The 13289-nt window shown below is 39.8% G+C and overlaps 1 pseudogene; it reads right to left on the bottom strand.

Moving 5' to 3' along the window:
- Positions 1–1207: 1207 nt before the first annotated feature.
- LOC147907363 (uncharacterized) lies at positions 1208–13277 on the bottom strand (annotated as a pseudogene).
- Between the last annotated feature and the right edge of the window lie 12 nt (positions 13278–13289).

Raw genomic sequence — 13289 nt, 5'->3', positions numbered from 1 at the left:
ACGTATCATTGGTTGCAGCACGAATTTCATGTTCATACTAAAGGCTATGCCCTCTCGAACGACTATTTAAAGGCGCGCGAATCTGTGAATCGCGCAGTAGCAAAATGTATCTCGCTCTGCGTTTTGACAAGTAGCATCTTTCAGCTGATTAATGTCAAATTTTGAGTGAAATTCATCACGTGGTTTCATTTCTATAGACGATTAAAGCGAGCAACCTTTGTATTTTTTGCAAAATGAAAAAAACGAGTTTCGTGCAATGATCAAACATCTACATATGAAAGGTTTAACGGAAAAAGAAATCAAAGCCGAGTTAGATAATGTTCATAACACATCTGCACCAGCGTTTGCGACTGTGACAATTGGAAGAATGAATTTAAACGTGGTCGTACATCCACATGTGATGCATCTCGTTCGGGACGTCCAATTGAGGCTGCTACGCCAGAAATCATCGATAAAGTCCACGATATTGTTTTGACTGATCGACGAGTGAAAGTGCGCGAGCTTGTTGAGGCCACAGGTATATCACATGGCATAGTGATTTGCACGAACAATTGGGTACGAAAAAGCTATTGACAAGATGGGTGCCGCGTTTGCTCACTGTAGATCATAAGCGCGACCGTGTGACAATTTCAAAACAATGTTTGGAGATGTTTCAATGTAATCCAGATGAATTTCTGCGTCGATTCATTACTATAGACGAAACATGGATCCATTACTTCACACCCGAGACGAAGGAACAGTCAAAACAATGGATCGAGTGAACTAGCTCCGAAAAAGACAAAGACCGTAAAGTCGGAAAGGTGATGGCCATAGTTTTTTGGGATGCACGCGGTACAATTCATATCGATTACCTTCCATCGAAGCAAACGATCAATGGCTTTGCAATTACTACGCAGTCTTATTGGACCGAACAAAACAATTTAAAAAAAAACAACGTTTTAAAGAAAAAACGTTCCCATTTGGCGAAGAAAAAAGTGCTCTTCCATCAAAACAATGCACAGATTCATACGTGCCCGGCACCGATGGCCAAATTCAACGAATTCCGCTATGAATTGCTTCTCCATCCAGCATATTTGCCAGAATTAGCCCCCTGCGATTATTTCCTGTTTCCAAACCTGAAGAAATGATTCGGAGGAAAGAGTTTCACCATCAGAGAGCAGCTCATCTCCGAAACAAAGATTTATTTTGAAGAGTTAGACAAATCATATTATTCGGACGGCTTGAAAAAGTTGGAGAATCGTTGGATCAAGTGTATTGAGCTGAAAGGAGGCTATTGAGAAATAAAAATGAATCGATAAAAAAACATGTGTTTTACTATGTTTTTCTAAAAACTTATTGATTTTCATCGTATCAAAGATCGTATGCGTGTACGATGATTACATTGAACACATCTGAGACAAGCTTCCGGAACACGCGAAGGCAGATTTGGAAGTTCGAATCTATCGTCGCTGCGACGAGTTCTACAATCAGCCATCACAGAGGACGCATATCGACGGTCCCGCAAGATAAAGAACTGTAGCGAATGTCAGCGTCGAGCGGCAATCTGTTGAATCGAGTGATAAATACGTTTCTTTTTTAGTTACATATTCCAGGCTACCAGTTTTGCGGCCCGCGCATTCGGCTTACGAAGCGATTAGCCAGAGATGACGCGGGCATAAATCCGCTGGACGCGGTGTTGCGTACTCTCGGAACAATGATTTCACTGATAGACACACGGCAAACAAAATACTAGCCGAGAGGCGGAAACGCGTGACCGCGAGAGATTCGACTCTGAGCGAGAGAGTCGCCGCTGCTGTCGTTTGGGCAGCAATGAAAGTCAAGATCAAGATCGGCATGGCCATGAAACTGAAGAAGAAGACAACAACTGAGGAAAAAGACAACGAAAAAGCGGATACTTCTAACGGCAAAACGAGGAAGTGCGTTACTTTTTCTGCCAATGTTGGGCGCGCTCGAGTCCTTGATTGGTAGAGCGGTCAGCGTGGCGAAAGCGATAAATGATAGCAAAGCCACGCGACATCAGCTCGAGAAACTGCAACGCCCGTGAAACGACCGCGCGATGGAACAAGGCTGCGAATTGTATCTCGCTCCGCACAAATATGGACGCCGATTGTATCTCAATCCCTATAAACGCGGATAGGATGTAGCAGCAAAGAAAAAAAGAACGCCAAAGAGACAATAAAAATGCCCTCGGGTACAACTACCAACGTGCAATTGGACGTACTCACGAGACGTATGCGCGTACCGTACTTTAGAGGTGTTTTCATGCGTAACCGATGAGCGGTGCGCGCCGAAACGAAAGCGGTATCGTGAATGCGACGGGGCCTGGTACTCACTCGGTAACGTATGCGAAGAGGAACAACCGCGTCGTGTACTTTGACAGTTTCGATAATCTTCGACCGCCCAAGGAACTGGTGTGATATTTCGATAACGGTGCTACAACGATAGAGTACAATCGCACGTCCTATCAGACGTACGATCAAAGCTTCTGCGGATGTGTCTGCGATTTACAACGATAGACGTGCGTGAATTTAAAAAGCTTGACGTGATTCTGTGAAATCTCAGTATTAATCGAACGTTTTTTTCGTCATGCCGCTGACACTTACGTTGAGCGGGAAGAGCACCGTCCTCGCGGCGAACTATTAGGTGTACAACTTTGCTTCCGCTGTTTTCCTACAGTGGCTTTAGTGGTAAGTGGTAGTCGAAATAAATAGATCATAGACATACAATAAACTTAAAATAAATCATAGACATACAATAACTTGGGCATCTGTCAACATAACTCCATAGAAACATTAATCGATTTGTGTCTGCATCATAAAAGTTATTCTCGATTGAAAATGTCAGTTTACGAGCCAAATTCTCGTCAATTGCGGAAGGTTTTAATTTTCTGCTTCAATATGAAGAAATCTGCGGCTGAGGCTCATCGAATGCTCTCAAATACTTATGGGCCGCTATTAATGAAAGAACGTGTTGTATTTTCAACGCTTTAAGAACGGTAATTTTGACGTCAAAGACCGGCATAGCGGAAGAGAGAAGGTTTTCGAAGATGCAGAATTGGAGGCATTACAAGACTTGTGTCAAAATCAAGAAGAATTGGCACGATCATTGGGAGTGACTCAACAAATCATTTCAAAACGCCTCAAAGTCATGGGAATAATTCAGAAGCAAGGAAATTGGGTGCCGTATGAGTTGAAGCCGAGAAATGTTGAACGGCGTTTATTTACTTGTGAACAGCTGCTTGAAAGGCAAAGACGGAAGGGATTTCTGCATTGCATTGTGACTGGAGACGAAAAATGAGTTCATTACGATAAGCACAGAAAAACATGGGGAGTTCCCGGCCATGCTTCCACGTCGGCCAAACCGAATATTCACGGCTTCAAGGTCATGCTCTGTATTTGGTGGAATCAGCTCGGCGTAATGTATTATGAGCTGTTAAAATCGACTGAAACAATCACAGGCGATCGATATCGAACGCGAATATTGATGCGTTTGAGCCGAGCATTGAAAGACAAACGGTCGCAATACAACGAGAGAGACACGATAAAGTGATTTTGCAGCATGACAATGCTCGACTCCATGTTGCGAAAGTGGTCAAGACATACTTGGAAACGTTGAAATGGGAAGTCCTACCCCACCCGCCATATTCTCCAGACGTTGCTCCCTCTGACTATCATTTGTTTCGATCAATGGCACACGGCCTGGCTGACCAGCACTTCCGGTCTTATGAAGAAGTAAAAAATTGAATCGATTCATGAATCGCCTCAAAAGATGACCAGTTTTTTCGACGCGGGATTCGTACGCTGTCCGAAAGATGGGAGAAAGTAGTGGTCAGCGATGGACAATACTTTGAATCATAAATGTATAACCAGTTTTTTACAATAAAGCCTCGAATTTCGGAAAAAAAACGACGAAAGCAAAGTTGTACACCCAATACTTTCCCTCCATAGATTTGAGTGACGACGATTACGAGCTTGGTCTGATGATTTTTTGAGACTTATCATTGATCTTGATGATTGACTTATAATACCGAACAATAAATTTTATTTTGGCAAAGAAACGAAATTACAATTCCCGAGAGTTCGTACGAAGTGCGAGACATAAATGAATTTTTGAAACGTCCGCACCGCGACGCGCTTGAAACCGTAGACGTAGTGTGTGGTGACAATACAACAATGACATCGATAATGATGACGGTGAAGAATACCCGATTACGCTCCGTACAAATTACACAATGAGATGCGAGATTAGATGTGCGTACAGAATAAACTTTCAAGATCAACAGCTTGGGTCGCTGCTGAGATTCTCGTCGAAGCGTATACTGTGGCCGCGAAGATAACACGAATCGGACATGTCGATCAACATAATAACGTAAACGTTATCCACGTAGAGTGTAACGTGACCGCGAGCGCGTACAACAACGGCAAAAGCGCGCACATGATACACGAATTTTCGCCGAGCGTACTTCCTGAGGATATAAGATATCGGAGAAGCTGGCGCAGATTATTTACCTGCCGATTACCGCACGGAGCATTAGGGATTTAACGATACGTCGTCGACCAGAACGGACAATTGCTCGACAATTGCTTCGCGGAGAGGAGATCACCGTCAGATTGCACGTGCGACAGCGACAGCGATAACGCGAGCGTAAGATGCTCGTATTGAACGGAGCACTCGCAGAGAGATAACGTATTCTTTATAAGGCCGGTAACACTCGCTTATCCAACTGCATTAGCAAGAACAAGCTCAGCGCGACGAACATTAAATTTTTACAATCTTTAGGATTTGTGGTGCTCAACTTTTGAGATAATTGACATCTTGAATATTACCGGTGAACCGATCTTTGACGATCGCATCATCAAGATTGAGACTTACACGTACAACCCGTTCGCTAATACAACATTTAGATACAGCGACGAAATAAGAATACCCATACAGCAACAGGATTTGTACACGTTACCGTGTGAAAATTTTCTTTACGTCGAAGGAAGATCGACGGTAAAAAAGAAAACCAATCAGATGCCAACGACGCTTGTAAATAATTTTGTGGCATTCATTTTTGATGAAATTCGATATGAACTCAATGTAGAGATCGACCGCAACCGAAACATGGATACTATACGGGTAACTAACACGCTCAAGAATGATGTCAATGACATACGATAAAGCTTTGATTGCGCTGAACGCTGGATGGAACACTCTAGATCCGACACGGAGAAAAGACATTTGAATTTTTGCGTGCCGCTCAGCATGCTATTGGGCTTTTGCGAAGATTACAAATGCCTGATCAACGCTCACCATGAATTGATTTTGATACAAGTGCGCAACAATTACGATTGCTTGATGGAAAAGTGACTCCTGTGACGGAGTCTGAGGTTGAATTATTTAAAGTACGAGTATAATGGCGGATGCCTCACGTTGCGTTAAATGAGGTCAATAAATTATCAATGCTGCGAGCATTGAAAAGCGGTCGTTATCTGGGCATGAATTTTCGCTCGTAGCGAAATGTTCGATCTGTAACGAGTATCCTCTGTTAGAATGCGACCAAGCATTCATAGGCTGTCAAAACGACTCAGCTTGAAAAGCCTCGATATGTTATCTTTGCTCTGCAGACCGGTCGAAAGAATATCATGTCACGAGATGTTAGTGTGTTCGACGATTGTAATTTGAGTAACGTGAAACTTTATCTAAATTCAGTGTTTTATTTGTACGACGATTTAAATCTGGATTTTAGCAAAAAAAGATACGCGATTCTTTTTGATATGTACGCGCGTTTTCATAGAGCATATTATGGAATCGATTGCTTCGAAACGCTACTCAAAGTGCTTTCATTTACCGAGAAAGATTTGTGGTCACTAATTGCTCGCGACAAAACGAATCCGTTAAAAGTGCTACTGTGGACGTACGCATAGAATTTGACTGCAAGGAGAATGTGCCTGCAAATACAACAGCCTATTGTCTCATCATACACGATTGCGTAGCTCGGTATATTCTATTGATCAATGATTTGTGCGCAAAATCACTTAAGTGCATCTTTGACACGATATAAAATCTACGATACGTCGCAATCGATCTCAGTCTTCTCGACAACATGTCTATGCTAACATTTGTGGATCTGCAAGGATTCATCGTTAACAAGAAATTTATCGTGAAGGAAATGACAATGCTGAAACAGGGGACCGTTCTCACGCATTACATTTTTACAAGTCCCATGCCATGGAAATTTTTGACAAGATCCGACAGGTCTTGCGCTTCCTGGTTGATTGCTTATCATCATGGATTGCAATGAGAGGACGGGATGGTCTCGTATAACGAGACGAAACGCCTGATTACGACGGCTGTATTTGAAGATGATGCTTGATGATCGCGTACGTCAAAGGACGCGAGAAACGAACGTGGCTGTAGAACTTGCTTCTGGACGATGAGCGAGAACGCACGTAGATCTCATCGAGACTTGAATGCAGTTTACGAAGATATGGAATCTTTATCTAATCTAGATGTTACTAATACTATACGATGCGGATATGTTAAGGATTACGCGTTACAAAATGTATTGAAAATATACGACTGGTGGTTGCAAAAGAATTTTTTAAATAAAAATACGTTAAGGGAATACTGGAGTGTCCTGTTTTACCATTAATTATTAAAGACTCTTTTCTCTTAATTGTATTTATGGATTGAAAAGTCCTTCTCCACAATTAAAGACAACAATGCAATTCGCCAGCTACAAATGAATACGAAAAACGAAAGAAAATTGAAGACTTACAATTTTGTTATCGGCTTCTGTAATCAACACGTCATAATATGTGCTACATATTTTAATGTGTTGCATATAAGAGTTTCAGATCTTGCACGTTCATAAAAAGTAGCTGGCGAATTGCAGAAAATCTCAAAGAACAATCCTATGCTTTTAGAAACGAGATAGAGACTTTAGTATAAAAGAAAAGAGTCGAAAATTTCGTTTGTATATTACGATTGAAATTGACATGAAGTCATGAAACTGAGCAGTATTTTATTTCCGCGATATTCCGACAGCGGCGCTGAATCATAGAAATGATTTGAATTATCGACCTACTCAGGTTCATATCAATAAACGTTCTTACGTGCCTTGGTCAAAGTTTTTTCTTTTGAGAGGAAAAATAATATTATAATAAAATAAATACGATATTAGTTATTTCAATTTTGTTAATAATTTTGAAATAATTTGTTGATAAACAAGAAACGTACCATATTATTTACATATGAATACAAACAAGATAATTATTTTAATTGCACTTTTGTCTTTTACATACATTTTATTTAGTAAATTATTCATGCATATATATAAAATAACATATATATATTTATATGTATATGCACGCGCGCGCACACACACACACACACGCATATGTCTATGTGAAAGTGGACTGTTTGTAAAATCTTTAAAATCCCTATTTAGGCCTCGACAATTTCGTGCACAATGCTCCATTATATTTATTGGCAGGACGACACCGACGGCAATACGACATACTCTACATAATTTGGCATAAGATGAAAATCTCTCTAAAATTCCTAGATTGTATCTGACAATCAGATATCGATGCTAGACATGAGTTCTTTTTTAATTCCGGAATTTGACCTCGTTAGGCCAGTTGTCTTCATTCTCAACTAACTAAGATGAACGCCATCTCTGATTTTGTAAAAAGGCTAAAGGTAATTGGCCCCTTAAAAGTGCGTCCGCTGGATTGTCCGTGTGAATATGTCTCCATCTCTGTCTCCATCGAATATGTCTTTATTGCTTCGCTAAGGTCTCGAATTTCTATAACTTCTATATATATAACTTGATTAGCTACAAATGTTTTAAGTCGATGCGATTCGGTTTTTAGCTAGTGTAACGTTATGGTTGAATTACACCAAAAGACTATTTTGTCAGGAGCTAGACTATTTTGAAATTCAGTGCACTGACAGTTTCGCGATACAACTATGCTAGCAACGAAGCTTCACAGAGTTCAAGACATGGAATGGTCAGGCTTTAGAGATGCGACTCGCGATTTGGCGCATAACAAACGAGACGACATGTAATCTTGATCTCTCCTCGATTAAACGCAGAGACAAGCACCATAGCCCACAGTGTCGCAAAAATCGTAGATCTGTATATCGGAATAGTTCGTTATCAACAATTTGCGATAGAAGAATATTTGGTCCATTATTTCCCACTGACGCATGAATTCCAATCATTCCTTGTATATATAGTTTATGGGACAGTATTTGTTCCACTGAATTCCAAACCGCTATACGTTTTGCATTAGTCTCTTGGCGTATAAAATTATCGGACCTAATAAACCTATCGGGTCGAAAATTTTCGCGATTTCCGATAGAATGTTTTGCTTTGTTGCTCAAAACACTTAATTGGATTGGTTAACATATTTCGTTGTGCGTTCCAAATTATACCTAAAGTTTTCAATGCGCGGTCTGCATTTAGCATAAAACTCTCGTGTAACGCGTTAACCTCTAGATCGTTTATAATACGTTTGTCATTAGATGCCCACTGTCTAATATCGAAACCGCCACGTACCAATAACTCAGTTACCTCGTCTCGGATCTTTCAGGCTTCATCAATGATTTCGGCGCCATCAACAAGTAAAAATGAGATTTAATGATATCTGCGGTTATAGGATAACTTTGGCGCTCATCTTCAGCGCTAACCTTTTGATTACACGGATCGCTAAGAACGGAAAGGAAGAAACACCGAATGTAAGGACGTTGAATTGAAACATTCTGATCGCGCCGTCTTACGCCATAACATCCGCTGATATCGACGATCATCCTCATAGTAGTACTTAACGATACATTTTCCCGATATCAACGGAGATGACATAATTATACATACGAAAACGGATCAAGTGAGAATAATTTATCTTATAATAATTTATTTGTATTATAGGACCTGTCATTAATATATCGTTCAAGAACACATCGGAATTAGATTTCGCTGACGCGTCGAATACTATGCGAACCTTAGTGGTTTCACTCGTTTCTTTTGCCACCGCGTGATGTGGTAGTAACCGTTGTCAGGTTCCTCGATCATGGACATATTCCTCGAGCATGTCCTAATTGTAAATACTCTTCGAAAATCCGTTTATACTCAATTCTTCATGTTGAGCTTGCGTCCTAACGATAACAAATGTTTGAGCACTGTTGTTCGCGAGTTGCCAAGATATTTATTTGTTCTGAAAAAAGGTAAACGAACTACATAACGTCCGTCACAACGTGAGGTTTAAGAAATGTAATTTGTATTCGATTTTCTCCTTCGATCTCGTTTCCTTTACCGAAATATCCTCTATCAATCAAAATTTTGTCAATTGACTTTCTAAACCTGTCATACAGCACATATTTCTCGATGACGATTGTAGTGGGGCTCCGTCAGTGACCATCTAACCCAAGAGTATGTTCTGAAGATATAAGTCATGCTCTTCGTCGGATAGATTAATTCACTGTCGGAAAATAAAGACAACGTCGCACCCGATCCTATTAATATGTCGACAGATCGCGGCAGGTGGAACTCAGGATCTGTTAATTTAATATCTGGCGATAAAGCTAATGAATCTCGCAGAAAAATTTCTGAAAGCACTAGATCTGTAATAGTTGGTATCGTCAAGCACATTAGGGTTGCAGAAGTTCTATAACGACTATATGATAATTTTTACTATACCCTTCGAGACAGTATTGATGGCATTGATCGCGCTAATTGTTGATGATTTTTTTGTTACCTATACGTTTAATTGTTTTATAATGGATTCTGAGATAAAATTTGTAGTGGCACATGTATCTAAGAGTGCTCGACACTTAATGCTATCGTGATTCTTGTATTCAGAATCGTATATACATATATTAATGCACTTGTTAAAAGCTACGGAATAAAGCATGGCATGGTTACGAGACTCGTTGCGTTGCGATCGGGTGATTTTAATAGTCATTTAGATTTGAGTAGTCATAGAATTAGAAGAAACCGATTTGTTCGCTTGATTGTCGTGTAAAAGTGTTGTGACGTTTCTGACATACTGTACAATTTGAAAATTTACACGGCGTCTCGTAATGAGAGCGTAAGCAGTTGTAACATAATTTCGCCTTTCGCACCACCTCAATGCACTCTGTTACGGATAGTTGTTTGAACGTGTTACATGTATAAAGTGGATGTGGTTTACCTTTATATGCAATGCGCGATGTTTTTGCTACAAGGGCTTGATTCGGAACATCGAGTCTCTCTTCTTGACCGGAGGTTCGTATTTGCTCTTATTCAGTTCTACTAATTTCGGTCGTTCCCGTTTCGTCGCGCATGCCGCTGTTTTGTATAAAAGTTCATACAAGTCTTCGAACTTAGGAGAAATATCTTTCTCAAGTGTTGTCTCTCATTTGTCTAATGTGGCTTTCGGTAATTTGTTTTCTAAGGTATATTAACATTTCTTGACCGACTATGACGTCCAACGTATTTAACGACGCGATATGTTGTTGGACGTCAGCGAGCCTCGTCAAACCGTCCGTACTTTCTTTATCTAACGCGGGCAAATTTACAACAACCGAGAGGTGTCGCGTGACCAGAATTCGTTTCACTTCGTACAAGCGTTCTTACAAGGTGCGTCCCAAAATTTTCCGAACTTTTTCAATAGGGATAGGTCGGGTGGCGCCATCCGTGTGTTCGATTGCGCGTTTGAAAGGTACATCCCTAGCTGACTTCCAGTAAAAATTTCATGACATTTGGTTCAGTGGAAACGAAGTTATGGCGTCTCAAGTGTCAGTATGTTGTATACATCGGTACGAGAATGAACTTCGAACAAAGAGCCAATATTAAGTTTTGTTTTAAACTTGATAAAACATTTACCGAAACCCATAATTTGATGAAACAAGTTTATGGTGATAATTGTGTAGCCCGTGCCGGTGTTTATGAATGGTATACGCGATTCAAGAACGGTCGTGAGGACATAAATGACGACGCACATACAGGTCGCCCAAAATCGACAATTAACGAAAATTCCATCGAAGTTGTGCGTAATTTCATCAAGCATGAGCCAAAATCTTCAGTGAGATACATGGAAATGGAATTGAACATCCCCAAATCAACGATTTATCGCATTTTGACCGAACATTTGGGCCTACAAAAAGTCTGTGCACGATTTGTTCCACACAAGTTGACTGACGACCAAAAAATGCATCGAATTCAACATTCAAAGGACATTATTAAGGAAGCAAAAAAGGACCAAAACTTTCTTTATAGCATTGTTACTGGTGACGAGACGTGGTGTTTTCAATACGATCCAGAAACCAAGCGTCAAAGCGCGGAATGGAAGGCGCGAAACGACCCAAAACCCAAAAAATCGCGTTTAGAGAAGTCAAAAGTGAAGACAATGCTCATTTGTTTTTATGATTCCAAGGGTATTGTGCACAAAGAATTCGTTCCAGCAGGCCAAACAGTTAATGCTGTATTCTATGTAAGCGTTTTGAAGCGTTTGGTGCACCGCATTCGTCGTATTCGGCCAGAATATCGCGAAGGAGGAAGTTGGCGCTTGTTACACGATAATGCGCCATCTCACCGTTCGACACTTGTCACTGATTTTTTGACTAAAAATCACATTTTAACAATCAACCATTCCCCGTATTCGCCTGATATGGCACCTTGTGACTTCTACCTATTCGGCAAAATGCATTTGTCCATGAAAGGAAAGCGGTATGTGGACGTAGAAGACATCCAAAGGGCTTGTACCACTATTCTGAAGGACGTGCCTTTGAACGACATAAAACACTCATTTGAAATGCTTTTAGATCGTGCCAAACGTTGTATTGAGTCCGACGGGGACTACTTTGAATAAACAATTTGAATTTGAAAAAAAAAGTAAACCGTTGTTGTTTTATTTCAAAAGTTCGGAAAATTTTGGGACGCATCTTGTATAACTACTAAGCCTTTTCATAATTTACCCCGTTAACGAAAATATTTTTATTTTATTACTGGCCTCACGTGTTAACGCGGATTTCAGATAATGTAGTTTATCGATTTCTGTTAAATCCATTTGTGAGCCAGTCATGGATGGGAACGCGTTTTTAAACGTTAACCAATTTTTGAACTTGCCATCGAATGTCGGTAAAGGCGCTTTGGATAATTTGATACGTCTTTTTCTGACAATTGTTGCAACGCTTGCATTTTCGCATCTAGACTCGTCGTTTGACATGACGTTATCCTTATTTGATGTGTTTGTCGCGTTCAATTTGCTCTCGGCATTGCTCACAAGCGCGTAAAATCGTTTTTGGATGTTTAGAAATTCGATCTGATGTATGTTATTAGAATCTAATAGCGCGAGTTTGTCGTTGAATTCCTACGCGTGATATAACTGTGTTACGCAAGAAATTCATAATTTTAACTTGTTATCGTCTATTCTACCTTTGTGGAGAAGATTCGTAATTTGTGATTTTAATGACATTCGTTTCTGGATAAGAAGTTTAACTCTCTCAGCTATTGTTATGCGATTCGCCACCGTCGTCGTCGTCGCCCCACCACTGCGACACCATGCGAGCTCACATACACTTACAGCATATACACTTACTTACCATCTCTCTTCCTCTTATGTTTCGTCATCATATATTTATTTTAAGAAAAAAGTATATTTATTTGAATCTAAATTACATAAAAAATATTTAATTAAAAAAATAAAAAAATATGTACTTAAGCATCATTGTTTCTGTAAAACAAAAAGCTTTACATCAGCATACTTTACAACATATATAGCTTTACAACATATATAAGAAGAGAAATTCACATATAATATAAATTTATGATACTTACAATTCCAATCTTCCGGCTTGTACAGTCGGAGACAGAATAATTTAGCTAGAAAGAAGTCCGCTTCTTCCCATATATCTATACGCTCCTCTCGCTCCCGCTCTCAACTCGTATCATCTGCCAATTGATAATATTTATAAACCCTCTTATTTTATTGTAGTAACGAAGTACATCCTGAAAAAATGGATTATAAAGTGAATATAAAAGAAGTATTATAAAAAGTGAATTAGAAAATAAATCTATTTATTATACTTATCGAGGGGATGATCTGTACCTCCACCTCGTTCCGCAACTACAGCCTGACTTGTGGCTCGTTATCGACCATAAGATACTGGAAAAAAGAAAAGTAAAGAAAATATTAGAAAAACAAAATTCGTTAAAAATATTTGATACAAATAAAAAAGAAAAAGCTACTTACTCCCTCAACGGAATACTCATAACGGATTTCGATCAATTTTCTCAGGTTGCTCATTATTGCAGATGG

Source organism: Acromyrmex echinatior, chromosome 14 (genome assembly GCF_024713525.1).
Source record: "Acromyrmex echinatior isolate Ae372 chromosome 14, ASM2471352v2, whole genome shotgun sequence".
In the NCBI taxonomy this organism is placed as follows: Eukaryota; Metazoa; Arthropoda; class Insecta; order Hymenoptera; family Formicidae; genus Acromyrmex; species Acromyrmex echinatior.
Note: the sequence above shows the minus strand (reverse complement) of the source record. Positions and strands in the feature narration are given on the sequence as shown.